Below are 11,522 nucleotides of genomic sequence, written 5' to 3'. Positions count from 1 at the left end.
TTACAGACAAGCAGTCTATTTCAAGGCAGTTCAACTCCGTTTACTCTTTTCAAGGTCAAAATTAAACCATTTTAAAGTAGGTTTTTACTTGTCAAAGAAACTCTTGCATACTTAGAGACAGGAAGAAACCAGCACGCTGTTATGATGCTCTAATGATGTTAAATGTCTAAAAGTGAGTAAGCAGCTGTGTGGGAGACCTTCCCGGAGCACCTGGGTTCAGCAGGGTGCAGAGCTTTATCCCTGCCTCGTGACCCTCGTGCACTGCTCCAGCAGCAGAGGGCAAAGGAAGATTGCAGTGCCCACAGGATGAGGGGTAATGCTGAAGCCCCTAACGCTGCAGCTTGGTTTGCTGAGACATGGGAGGCCTTTCTCATCATTCTGGCAGTGTAAATGTACTTTAAAGTTAAAATAATTCCATAATCAGTCAAGAACTTGCATTACTGAAGATGTTGTGTAGATCAGGTCTGGTAGTGCCCATCTTTGGGCTAAACATGTTGATTAACTGCCTCTTGCTGTCCCAAATCCCATAGTAGTCTCAAACTGAGGCAGAGTTTCCCATGTGCTGCTGTAGAGGTGCACAGGGAGGCTAGCTTCTCTTGACCAGGCTTTCTGTGGTGATTGAAGAGATCACATGAGTAATTCAGCATTTGCTAAAGTGCATGTGGATCTCTGAAGAACACGGATCACTTTTTATAAATATAGTATAATTATAAACATGTACAAGTCTTCCCAAATACAAGAATATATTGCAGTTATTGTTCTGGCTTATCTGCCTATACATATTTGGACAGATCTTCAATACTCTGATAATATCTTCTGACAGTGCCTGAAATTCTCATTATATTTCCTTATATATATCTTTACATAGGATAATGGGAGTTGTGCCTGGGGATCCTTCCACAGCCTCCAGCTCAGCTGCTGCAATAGCAATGAACAGTACTCAGTCCTGTGGGAGTAACAGTGCATCTTACTTCAAGCAAGATTTAGACTTCAGCTTTGTGCTGACACTTCTTCAAAGGTGGCCAGGAAGAGCAAGGCTGCCAGACCTCACTGCAATGCTAATGGCATTCAGTCATCCAGCTCCCCTAGGCTGCTGTGAAAACCCCACTCTCAGCTCCATATCTTGCTATTTGCATAATGTTCACACCCCCATGCTGCAGCTGGAATAGCATCAGGCCCTAGGAGGCAACTTGTCTTTGGTGGTCTTAAAGAGCTGCAATTTAGTTGATGTGCCCAAAGAAAACACAGAAAACAGAGTAAAGAAGGAAATCAAGAGAAAATCAGATAACACTCATCCTCAGCATTGCCTTGAAAGAAATGAGTCAGATGCAGAGAACAGAAGGAGCAGCCACCAACTAGATAGGTCAGGTTACCAGCATGAGGCTCTTTAGACAGTGATAGTAGGAATGGTGATCAGATATGCAAAGCTTTTGAGATGTAGTTTTAAATTCCCCTGGTCAATGGCATGGCTCCAGATGTTCTCTAGTGTAGCGGGGCAGAATTTTTTCCACTGTAATCCTGCTTTCTCCTCCAGGTTTCACTGAACATAAACTTTTCATTAGTGCCCTTACCATGAGGCACAAAAGTCTTCAAACTAACACCTGTTGCATATATTTTTATAAGCCAAGGGACTGATCAGTTCCACAGGGGATTCAAGAATAAAACATATTTAGTAGCCACAAAGGTTTTCTATTAACTTTATGTTTCTTTTCCTTTCAAAATTTAGGATTATAGACCCTATATGTACCGCCTGCCGCTGTTCCTTTTTGACATAAAACTCTTGATTTGCTCCTTTAAACTCAGTGCCAGATTCGGCTCGTGCTTGTGCCCATGTAGATCCAAAATAACTCCTTGGACGCTCATGAGGCAATTCCAGGCTCTCTCTGAGGTAACTGAGAATAGGAGCTGGCCCTTGTCGGTTCAAATTTACCCTTGATGCAACTTCATTGAGGGTGAAGGAGCTGCCATGAGGGTATTTTGGCCTCACTGCCCTGTGACACTAAGTGTTTCCTGCAGGCTGCAAACAGTTGGAGTGTTGTCCAGCCAAACACAGTGAGTGCAGCTGGTCACATACCTCTCATAAAGCTCTGGAGCTAAACTGGGTCAGCGGAGGCATGACAGTCCGCATCAGCTACAGAGTGGCCCATGTTATTTATGTGAAGGAAGAAAAATATGCACGGATGCATCCATCCAAACCTGTAACTGGAAGTGACAGAGGTGAGGGGAGTTCCCCGCTCCACTCTCTCATCAGAGATCCTCAATAATAACCCCTGATGGAGAAAGCCTCTTCCTGGGCAGCTGCAGATTTAATTTTGGTCTTTGTCCAGCCAAAGCAGCTCAGATCTCTAAAGAAGTGGATTTTCTATACAATAGGGGTGGGGTGCACTGAAGCGTGAGGAGGAGGCGGGACACCAGGTGTCTATGAATGAGCTAACGAGGAGTCCGAAATGCCTCAGTATCCCTCCCCTGCCCCCTTGTTCTGCCCTTGGACTGTAACACAGAGCAGCACAATGAATCAGTATTAGTCCCGGTGCAGCTGCGAGAGGTCAGGCCCTGCACTTTTGCACAGGCATCTTTAATTTAGGCTCCTCAGGGACTCATTTTTCAGCCGAGGAGAGGGCTAATGCTCAAACTATCAGGGGAAATGACATCAGTTGGTGAGAGGACAGGCGTTTAAGGCAGCTTGTACTTTAACCTCACCTACCACACCCTCAGTGTGGTGCTTAGGTAGCCTTTTCTGCCTTGGTCTCTTTTTAGTAGGCTGTATAAAGTCAATACCCCAAATCTGTTCATCTATTCTGCCACTGATTTCCAGGAATGCAAAACTTAAGGAAATAGGGGTTTGCTTTTGGTGGCACTCAGTGCAAGGCTAAGTCCAGAGACGCGAAGTCTGACAGTAAAAGAGGCACAGACAGATGTGTGCTTTTTGCTAACTGCATCATAGGGAGAGTTAAGATTACCTTCATTCTGGTCTGTTCTCCTGACCACTAAATATTAAGCTCTTTTGATCAGTTCTGATGCTCTTCAATGCTGCCTGCTACTTTCATGCTATGATTTTCTACCTAGTTTTATTGACATGGCCTGTGTTATTAACTGCAAGCTATTTCTCCAGGGAAAATTAGGTTGTCCAGCTAACCCACAAGGAAGAGAGGGGATGCCTCATGCGCATGGAGCAGAAGCCCTCTGTATCCAGTCTTTGGACAATTAACAAGTATAATTAATGAACTAGTGGAGGGTGCAGCCCTTCCCCGCTGGAATGGTGGTGGCCGTGACTGTGGTAGGAGAGAAATGCCGGTGAAAGCAACAGGGCAATCCTCAGCACCAGGAATGGGATAGGCACTGGGGAAAAACATCCACTCTAAGGAGCGGGTACTGGATGTTGGCACTGAAGACCTTCTCACTGAGACTAAGGCAATCTGAAGTAAATGTAGAAAAATCAGAGGAACAGCACCTGCAGGAAAGCTACAGTAAAGTAGAAAAGGAAACAGGCTATGAAAGCAAAAATAAAAATTTTTGACACTTTCACTGGTATAAATTAGTATTATTCCTACCAAGGTAAGTGGAGTTACACAGGCATAAACACAAAGAAAAATGAGGTCTCATAAAGAACAACGGTGTTTGGATTAAATCCATTACTGGTGTAAGCAAATATATTCCACAGACCTCAAAGGAGCCATTCCTGTTTGTACCCACAGTGAATTTAGTTCATTTTCCCCAGAGGCCTTCTTCCATTTTAAATATATTGTGCATGCAGATGGCCAGAGCTACAATGAAGTGCCCAGCTTTGTATTACAACAGGCAGCTTGACTTCAGCTTGAACGTAGTGACATGCTCCACTGTGATTATATTTTTAGAGCTATCAGTGAACAAGACTTCAACTCCTTGCCAGATTTGGCTTTCAGATCCTCAAGCATCAAGATGAACATAAAAGGATGTTTCATATTGATGGCTAATATTGACAGGATTCCTGCTATAACTATTTAAGCAATATGAGCTTGCATGTGTACATACATACATATATGTAGATATTATTGTTTATATATAGTCAAATACATATGCTGCTGTTTATTATATCATGGACACACATGCACAAATGCACAGTTATTGATTACAATAATCCCTCAGAAATTAGACACTGCCATCTGTTTTGACTCAATTTATCTGCTTTTCTTCAGGGTCAACCTAGCATTCTCTTCAGGAGTGCTGAATAGCCACTGCTCCCATTAAACGCTGTGGCAGCCATGCATAATCACCTCCTCTGAAAATCACATTTAGCTCTCACAAGTTTGCTTATAATAGGTCCTGGTCTGTTGGTGCTTCTCTTCTTTTCAGATAAAAATATTCCCATTATACATCTGCAGTATTTTGCTGGAGGATGAGTCCAACAACCAACAACCACTGGCAGCTGCTCTTCTTGAAATGAAACTCTGCAAAGCTTCACCTCAGACTTCACCTCAGGCCCCTTTCAGCTTTGCCTGTCATGCTAAGAAATGTATTTTTGAAATCATATCTCTGCTATTAGGAACGCTGTGTCTTCTGCTGTTTTTCCAAACAGCAGCACCTCAGGCATCTCGGGCTGTGTTGCAGGTTTGCAGGCACGCAAACAGAATGGCCACTGAGCACCTGCTTTATTAATTACAGAAGCATTAGCTGGTACAGAAGAAGGTGGCCTTTTATTCCTCCTGGGGCTCTTCTCACCTGAGTGGCTCCTGTGAAGGGCAGAGATGCCTTTACTCTCCCCTGTTCCTGGAGGTAGAAGGGAGCTAGTGTTGCTGTGGCGCTGCAAAAGATCAGTGATGAACACAAGCTTCAGTGTCCTCCTTTTTGGCTAGGAAGCAAGTAGGGGTCATTGGCTGAGACCTACTGATACCTACAATTGATGAATGCAGTGATTAAAGGGGGACATGATAGCTGAGAGGCATATTACACAGTGTGCCTTTCTAAGGGCTAATTACTGCAGATGCAAGGGCTCTGCTCCTGCACTAAAACCTGCTTAAATCAGTTTTACGCAGATGTAGCCTGATGGTCTCATCCCAGGAGCAGTACTTTTAGTTTTTCCATGAGTCAGATTTGTGGGTTCATTTAAGCTGTGATCAGGGCAATACCAGTTGCTTGGGCTCTTATGCTAGATGCTTGTGTGCTCCGAGGACCATGTTGGGAACCAGGTTTTACAAAGGACATCCCTTTGCCTGCAAGCCTCTTTGTGGCGGGGGTGAGCTTGAGCAACCAAGCTGTTACAGGCCTCTCTACATCATAAGAAGAAGACTCAAGGCAAAGGAATCCTACCCTGAAGGGTAGAGCAGTAACAGCTTATAACATGTCATATGAAAAGGTTTCACTGATCATTTATCACTGGCACAGGGCAATTTTACATCAGGAGCCTTTCATGGAACCAGGAACCAGACCCTGTCTTCATTTCTGATCTCAACCCCTTTCATACATGTTCAAATTGGTTTATAAATTCACATAGATTTTTTTTTTTTTTCAGGAGAAGAAAAGTGAATTCAGCTCAAAAAGCATGGAAAGATCTTGCCTATCTCCGATTCCGGATACCACTTACCAGTGAAAAATTTGTCAAAGATCTGCCTATCATTCCCTGCCTGTAGCACTCCTAATGCAACCAGGTCCTGGTTCACAGCTCAAGACATCTGCCCACCCACAACAACAGATAAGCATTAAGGCTTTGTCAGTTCTTCTGATAGCTTTGAGTGCAACACGTCTAATACTGTCTTCACCCACACTCTGGTCAGCTTCTGTGATGCTAATCCCAATTATGCCAAAAATCATATTTACCGCTTAAAAGACTGTAAAGTGATTAAAAAATGTTGCTGTGCAGCACTGCTGCATGCTTGTTTTGCAGACAGATTTTTCTACGGATGCTCAACCACTTGGTGGTGCTACAGAAAGTGTCTACTTTGCTTCCCAGAGCAAAGCAGATTTCTTTCATCAATGGTAACCAGACATCACATTAGATGTAGCAAGAAGCACCTTTCTTCCTTTCTCTTTTCTCAAATGAGTATTGCCATTGCAATGGTCAAGTTGAAATCTTAGAAATCTAGCTATCGTATTTCCCCACCAAATGGGTGTGTAAAGTTACAACCACAGCTCATTCATTTCCCTCTATCGGATATTTGATCTACACATTTCCAGCGGAGCTGAAAATTGTGGTAGAGGGGGCATCCAGGAAGAATTCACCCATTTAAAAATGAACATGCCCGATGCCACCTCATGCTTGCTTTTCTTGATGATCTAGTGCTAATTTTTGTTTTTCTCTGGACTCTTTACCAGGGAGTGTAGTGATAGCACAAGGGGTAATAGTTTTAAACGGAAAGAGGGTAGATTTAGATTAGGTGTAAGGAAGAAATTCTTTACTGTGAGGGTGGTGAGACACTGGCACAGGTTGCCCAGAGGAGTTGTGGCTGCCCCCTCCCTGGCAGTGTTCAAGGCCAGGTTGGACGGGGCTTTGAGCAACCTGGGTTAGTGGAAGGTGTCCCTGACCATGGCAGGGAGGCTGGGACTGGATGATCTTTAAGGTCCCTTCCAACCCAAACCATTCTATGATTACCACTTGCAGAAAGTACATGTTCAGATTGCACACTCAAAGAGTTCACGCTGCAGTGACGCAGAGCAGAGGATGTGTGTCAGTCGGTGCAAAGCCAGTGAGATCCAGGCGCCGGCACCCCTTCACCTCCTTGGAAAACTCCAGGTACACATACTCTGTAGGTGTCAGTTGGCACACAGGGATGAAAGGCAAAACCCCTCCTTTTTATGAAGCCAGGGCAGAAAGGTGATGAAAGCCCTGATGGAGCAAAGTTCTTGAGCTTCATGTCTAGGTCCTAAGGGGGAAATGCCCACAACAAACCTGCTGCATCTGCCCCAGCAAGTGAGAGTGCTTTGGGAACCAAGGGAAGGGAACAGAAGCAGGGAGGGAGGAGACACAAGACCTCAGGCAGTATGGGATGAATGTGGAGGGAGAAGATTAGTAATTTCCAGCTGTTTTGCAGCAGCATCTGATTGATTCTAGGCAGCCTGGCTGGTGTTGTTCATAGGCCCCAGTGCTGGCAAAGGCTCCTGTGCATGGAGCCCTCATGGAGCTTAGCGCAAGCTGAGGTAAAGTGAGAAGGATTGGCCTTGCTAAAGCAATGGGAACTATGCAGAGGCCACATTGCTCCTCTTATTAAATTTTAATATTTTTTTCATCTTGGTAACAGACCTTCAAACATGTTCTTTAGAAATGAGTGTCCTGTTCCATTAAAAATAAATCTGTTTCTTTCTTATAACACAATTAGTGTCAGCAAAGCATTCTGCAGAACTGAGAAGATTTATTTTTGTATAATTCTTGGGAAGCAGGAGAGTATTCTAGTTCTGGAGGAGAGATAAGGAGACACACGTTTAAAAGTGTTTTTAGGCCCTGGGCCAGATTTTCTGATTCACCATAGCTCACGGAAGAGAGGGAGGCATCTCTTCAAACCTCTGTGGACTTGCTGGGGAAGGTTGCTCTTTCCTACAGCTAGCACTACCCAAAGTGTTGTGTGCTTTGCACTGATACAGGGAAGCCAGTGGCACCAACGTCTTGCCTTGCTTCTCCCTGTAGGATTGTGGCTGCATCTTCTCTTGAGATCTGTATTGTCTTCTTGGGGTTGTCAAACTGTGACTGTCTGTGGCCTCAGTGCAGGCTGGAGAAGCCTAGAGGTGGCTGTTATGTGGACCAGCTAGCATCAGCTCCAAAGAAAATGACCTGTCATCTTGGCATAGCAAGAACATCTCTTTCCCAACCCTAAACCCCCCCCACCCCAGCCCTGACGCTCACCCTGCTGTGGGCCCGGCAATGTTGGAGTCAGAGGGGCTGTCACTGTCCTCCTGGAGACCAATGCACGAGGGGGTGGTGTCCTCTGCTCCCCTATGCCTGCTATGGGGGTTTTGGAAATTTGCAATTCCCTTTATACTGCAGGAGAAGCACAAAGGAAACAGAGAGCCGTGAAACCTTCCCCCTAGCAATTCCCTAGCCAGCAAAATGAAATTTTCATGCATAATGAGGCTTTGATCAAGTTTGTCACTTAGCCAATTTGCTATTGATTTAAAGAGTTCTCTCTGCTAGCAAACAGGCATAAAAGATGGGATTTTAAAAAGATCTAATGGAAAATTATATTTGCTTCTCGGTCATCTATACATAAACAGATTCATTTTCCATTTAACTGCTCTTTGTAGTTTGCTGCCCCAGATTTCTGGGTATGTCCTTTTCCTGTGAAAGTTGTGCTGTATCATTGGTACACATCCTAAAGTCATCATATTCTGTTTATATCTTTCTAATCACTTGCCATAAAATGATTATATTGCCATTAACAGTTTTTATTATTTGACCTAATTTTATTTACAAGTCATAGACAACACTGTTTTCTAGAGCCAGGAAGTGGCTGTAGACAAATGAAAAGTAAACAAAATAAAGCTAAAGGAAGCTGGCAGCCTCTGCACTGAATCTATTTTCTAATTTAATATTGTTTTGGCTTTAACAAACTAATAATCGGTGAAAGAAAAATGCAGTCAGTCTTACAGCTATGAAGCCATGATGCACACTATGTGAATTCCAGTATTTCAGTGGGAATTTAGAGGGAGGTGAGAGTGGGAGATGATTTCTCAGGGCCAGGTTACGTCCCTAGGGTGGAGCCCATGGCAAGGGGTGGAGTTCTCCACTGTTCCCCAAAACACCCCCAGGAGGGGAAAGGGCTGCAATTTGGGAAGGCACAATTCAGCCCTTGCTCCTCTTTGTCTGTGGAAGGAAGGAGGTTGCTGGCCAGTCTGCAGCACATGGAAAGAGGGAATAGAGAGCCACATTACCATCTGTTCCCCACAGATTTGTCTCCTAACAGGAGTAAGGTGGCACACAGTGCTCTTTCCTCCTCCACACTTGAACCGCATACCCACACTGCCAAGCCAGGGTTGTACCCAGGGAAGTGATGCATGTTATCAGTTGAATATAAAAAATGCTGTTCTTTCTGATGACGTATGTTGTATATTTATCATAACATAGTAGATGTTATGCTCTAAGTGTCATGCCATCCATTTTCAGTAACTGGGCGGGATTTGCTGCCACTATCCCAGATATCTGCAGGTCAGTGACAGTCTTTGGGAAACACTTGTACAGATGAGTGCATCCAAACACATGAACATCCAGTAACTCATTGATGCTACACACAGCGTGAGTTTTAATGTAACAGCTTGTGCTTAACCTTCTTCACTCAAAGAAATACATATATTTAAGAAAAAAAAAGTCTTTTTTGCTTCCTGTATTATTGGAATAGCCTTACCCTTGTATTTCCAAGAAAACTGGTTATGCATCCAATAGCCACGTGTAAAGAGCTATACAGTCTAGACACAGATCCACAGACCTCAACATCAAAACATCTTGTGCAAAACATACTTTTGGGTTTTTTTCATCACAGGCATCATCGCAATGAACGCCACATAAAAGCCACAACCGAGGCTAAAACGCCGCTCCTTGTAGGATCTACCCAGTGGCTGTGATATCTCCATTTGATCGGACTGCGCAGGAAATCCCAGAGTCCTGGAGGGATGTATCTGCCCCATCTCATCCGTGAGTCATCCAGGATGAAGGGGTCACAATGGCAAAAGTTCGTGCTTCCCCATTATGTTCCCATACAAACGTCTCTGAGCGAAGGCCCCTGCAGCACGCAGCTCCCCGGTGCGGGCCGGCAGGCCCTGGCAGGATGCCCTCGAGCCTACCAGCACCTGGGCTGCATTTTACTTCCCCCACCTTTGCTCTGGCTGCCTCCCGGCCCCAACCCAACTGGCAGCCACACAGCTCCACCCTTTTCCGCCACAACCCACAGGCACTGCCAAAATCTGCCCGTGTTTACCAGCTAAGAGCTTGGGGTTGCAGCACCAAAAAACAAAGTTAAGACACCTCATTTGCATGCCCTGTTGTGCTGGAGGAGTTGGGGCTGGAGGCACTGCGAAACGGGGGCTGCAGGACAACTGCTCTCAGTGATGCTTCAGAGAAGCCATGTGTGTATAAGCTGCACCAAGAGTGGCTGTTCCGTATGTGGGAGCTGGCGACGGGTAAAATGCACCAGGTGGAGAGATCCGGCTGCCTACACGTGGCCTAACGTGCTGATGGTTGAAAGTGATGCAATCAGTCAGTCTCAAAATAAGGGCAAAAAACCAGAAGCGGAGGAAGGGAGGGGACCGAGGGCAAAGAAGGGAAGTGATGAGAGGAGGGGGGCGTACTGCTGAGTGACTTAATTACTTTTCTCACTTCTTTTTTGCAGTTTGCATTGGTGAGATGCGCAATCCAGTGACCGTGGCCCACCACAACTCCCTGCTCATGATGATGAAAGCTGCAATGTTGGTTTTCCTTTTCACAGCTTGCTGATATACACAGACTTTAATCCGGAAAGGATTAATGTGCAGGGGGAAAGAAGGGGGGGCTGCTGGTTTGGATTTTATGGCTCATTTATTTAATAAAAATAATATATAAATAACAAAATAAACACATCATCACAGAGTTTCAGTGAAAGAATATCTAAGCTGAACAAGAAATAGGAAAGCAACAGAAGAAGAAGGAATTGTGTGTGCTCAATCCTTCTGGAAACCCTGCAACAGAAGAGACCCTGAGCCTCAGCCCCTACATTTCAGTTTTCTCTGCTGTGTGGTTTGGGTTGTTTCTCCTCACTTCTCAGTGGTGTTGAGTGCCCCAGTTTAGCAATAGTGGTGGTGAGTTCAGGTATCATACAGAACTGTTGAGTGTAGAAAGGCAGATTTTACATGGCACACAATAAGTATGTAAATATGTAAATGAATTTTTAGATCTGGAGATGTAAATTCAGCAGGCAATTGGTATCCTCTGTGCTATGGATATTCCAATAAAACATACCAAGCAGTAGAAGAAATTACCAGTATTACAGGAAAAAGTGATAACATGTTCATTGTTCTCAGTGAAAGCCACTGAAGCAAAGGCTTGAGGTTTGGAAATGGAATTTTAAAAGATGTTTTATGGACATAGAACTCTTATCCTATTGAAGGTCTTATACTACTATAAAGAACAGCAGCCTAAATTCCAGACCCCTCTCCTAACAGACTTACAAGTATTCCTCAGTTTCTTCATTGCCCATAAAACTCTGTAATGGGTCCAGGATCCAGATTGAGACGGCTTAACTCCATCTAAGCCTCTATATTTCCTATTGCGTTGACATCTCAAGAGGCCTAGAGACAATCAAATAACAAGAGGACGTACATGAATTTAGATGGAAGTTATAACCTCTGAACCTGGGCCCTGATTCCAGATCCAGGGTGTGAGTATTCATTACTTGATTGAAGTATTGTTTTAATAGTGAACTGACATCCGTGGGATGCAAACAAGACTCACCTCAAAAGACCACTACTTGTCAAGGTAAAGTTTTTTATACGGCTCACTACAGAGAAAATCAGCGTTAGTCTTAACCCTGCGCTTGTGTGACTCCTGCAATTTTCATAAAGCGTGCAATTTCAAGGGCTGGATGTGATCT

General features: G+C 44.4%; 1 long non-coding RNA gene across 1 annotated transcript; it reads left to right on the top strand.

Moving 5' to 3' along the window:
* Nucleotides 1-6,550: 6,550 nt before the first annotated feature.
* On the top strand, nt 6,551-10,433 carry LOC141943828 (uncharacterized). The gene is made up of 3 exons (XR_012629072.1): nt 6,551-6,706; nt 9,441-9,592; nt 10,287-10,433. It is a non-coding gene; the product is annotated as an uncharacterized LOC141943828 (long non-coding RNA).
* Nucleotides 10,434-11,522: the final 1,089 nt, after the last annotated feature.

Source organism: Strix uralensis, chromosome 5 (assembly GCF_047716275.1).
Source record: "Strix uralensis isolate ZFMK-TIS-50842 chromosome 5, bStrUra1, whole genome shotgun sequence".
Taxonomy (NCBI): domain Eukaryota; kingdom Metazoa; phylum Chordata; class Aves; order Strigiformes; family Strigidae; genus Strix; species Strix uralensis.
Note: the sequence above shows the minus strand (reverse complement) of the source record. Positions and strands in the feature narration are given on the sequence as shown.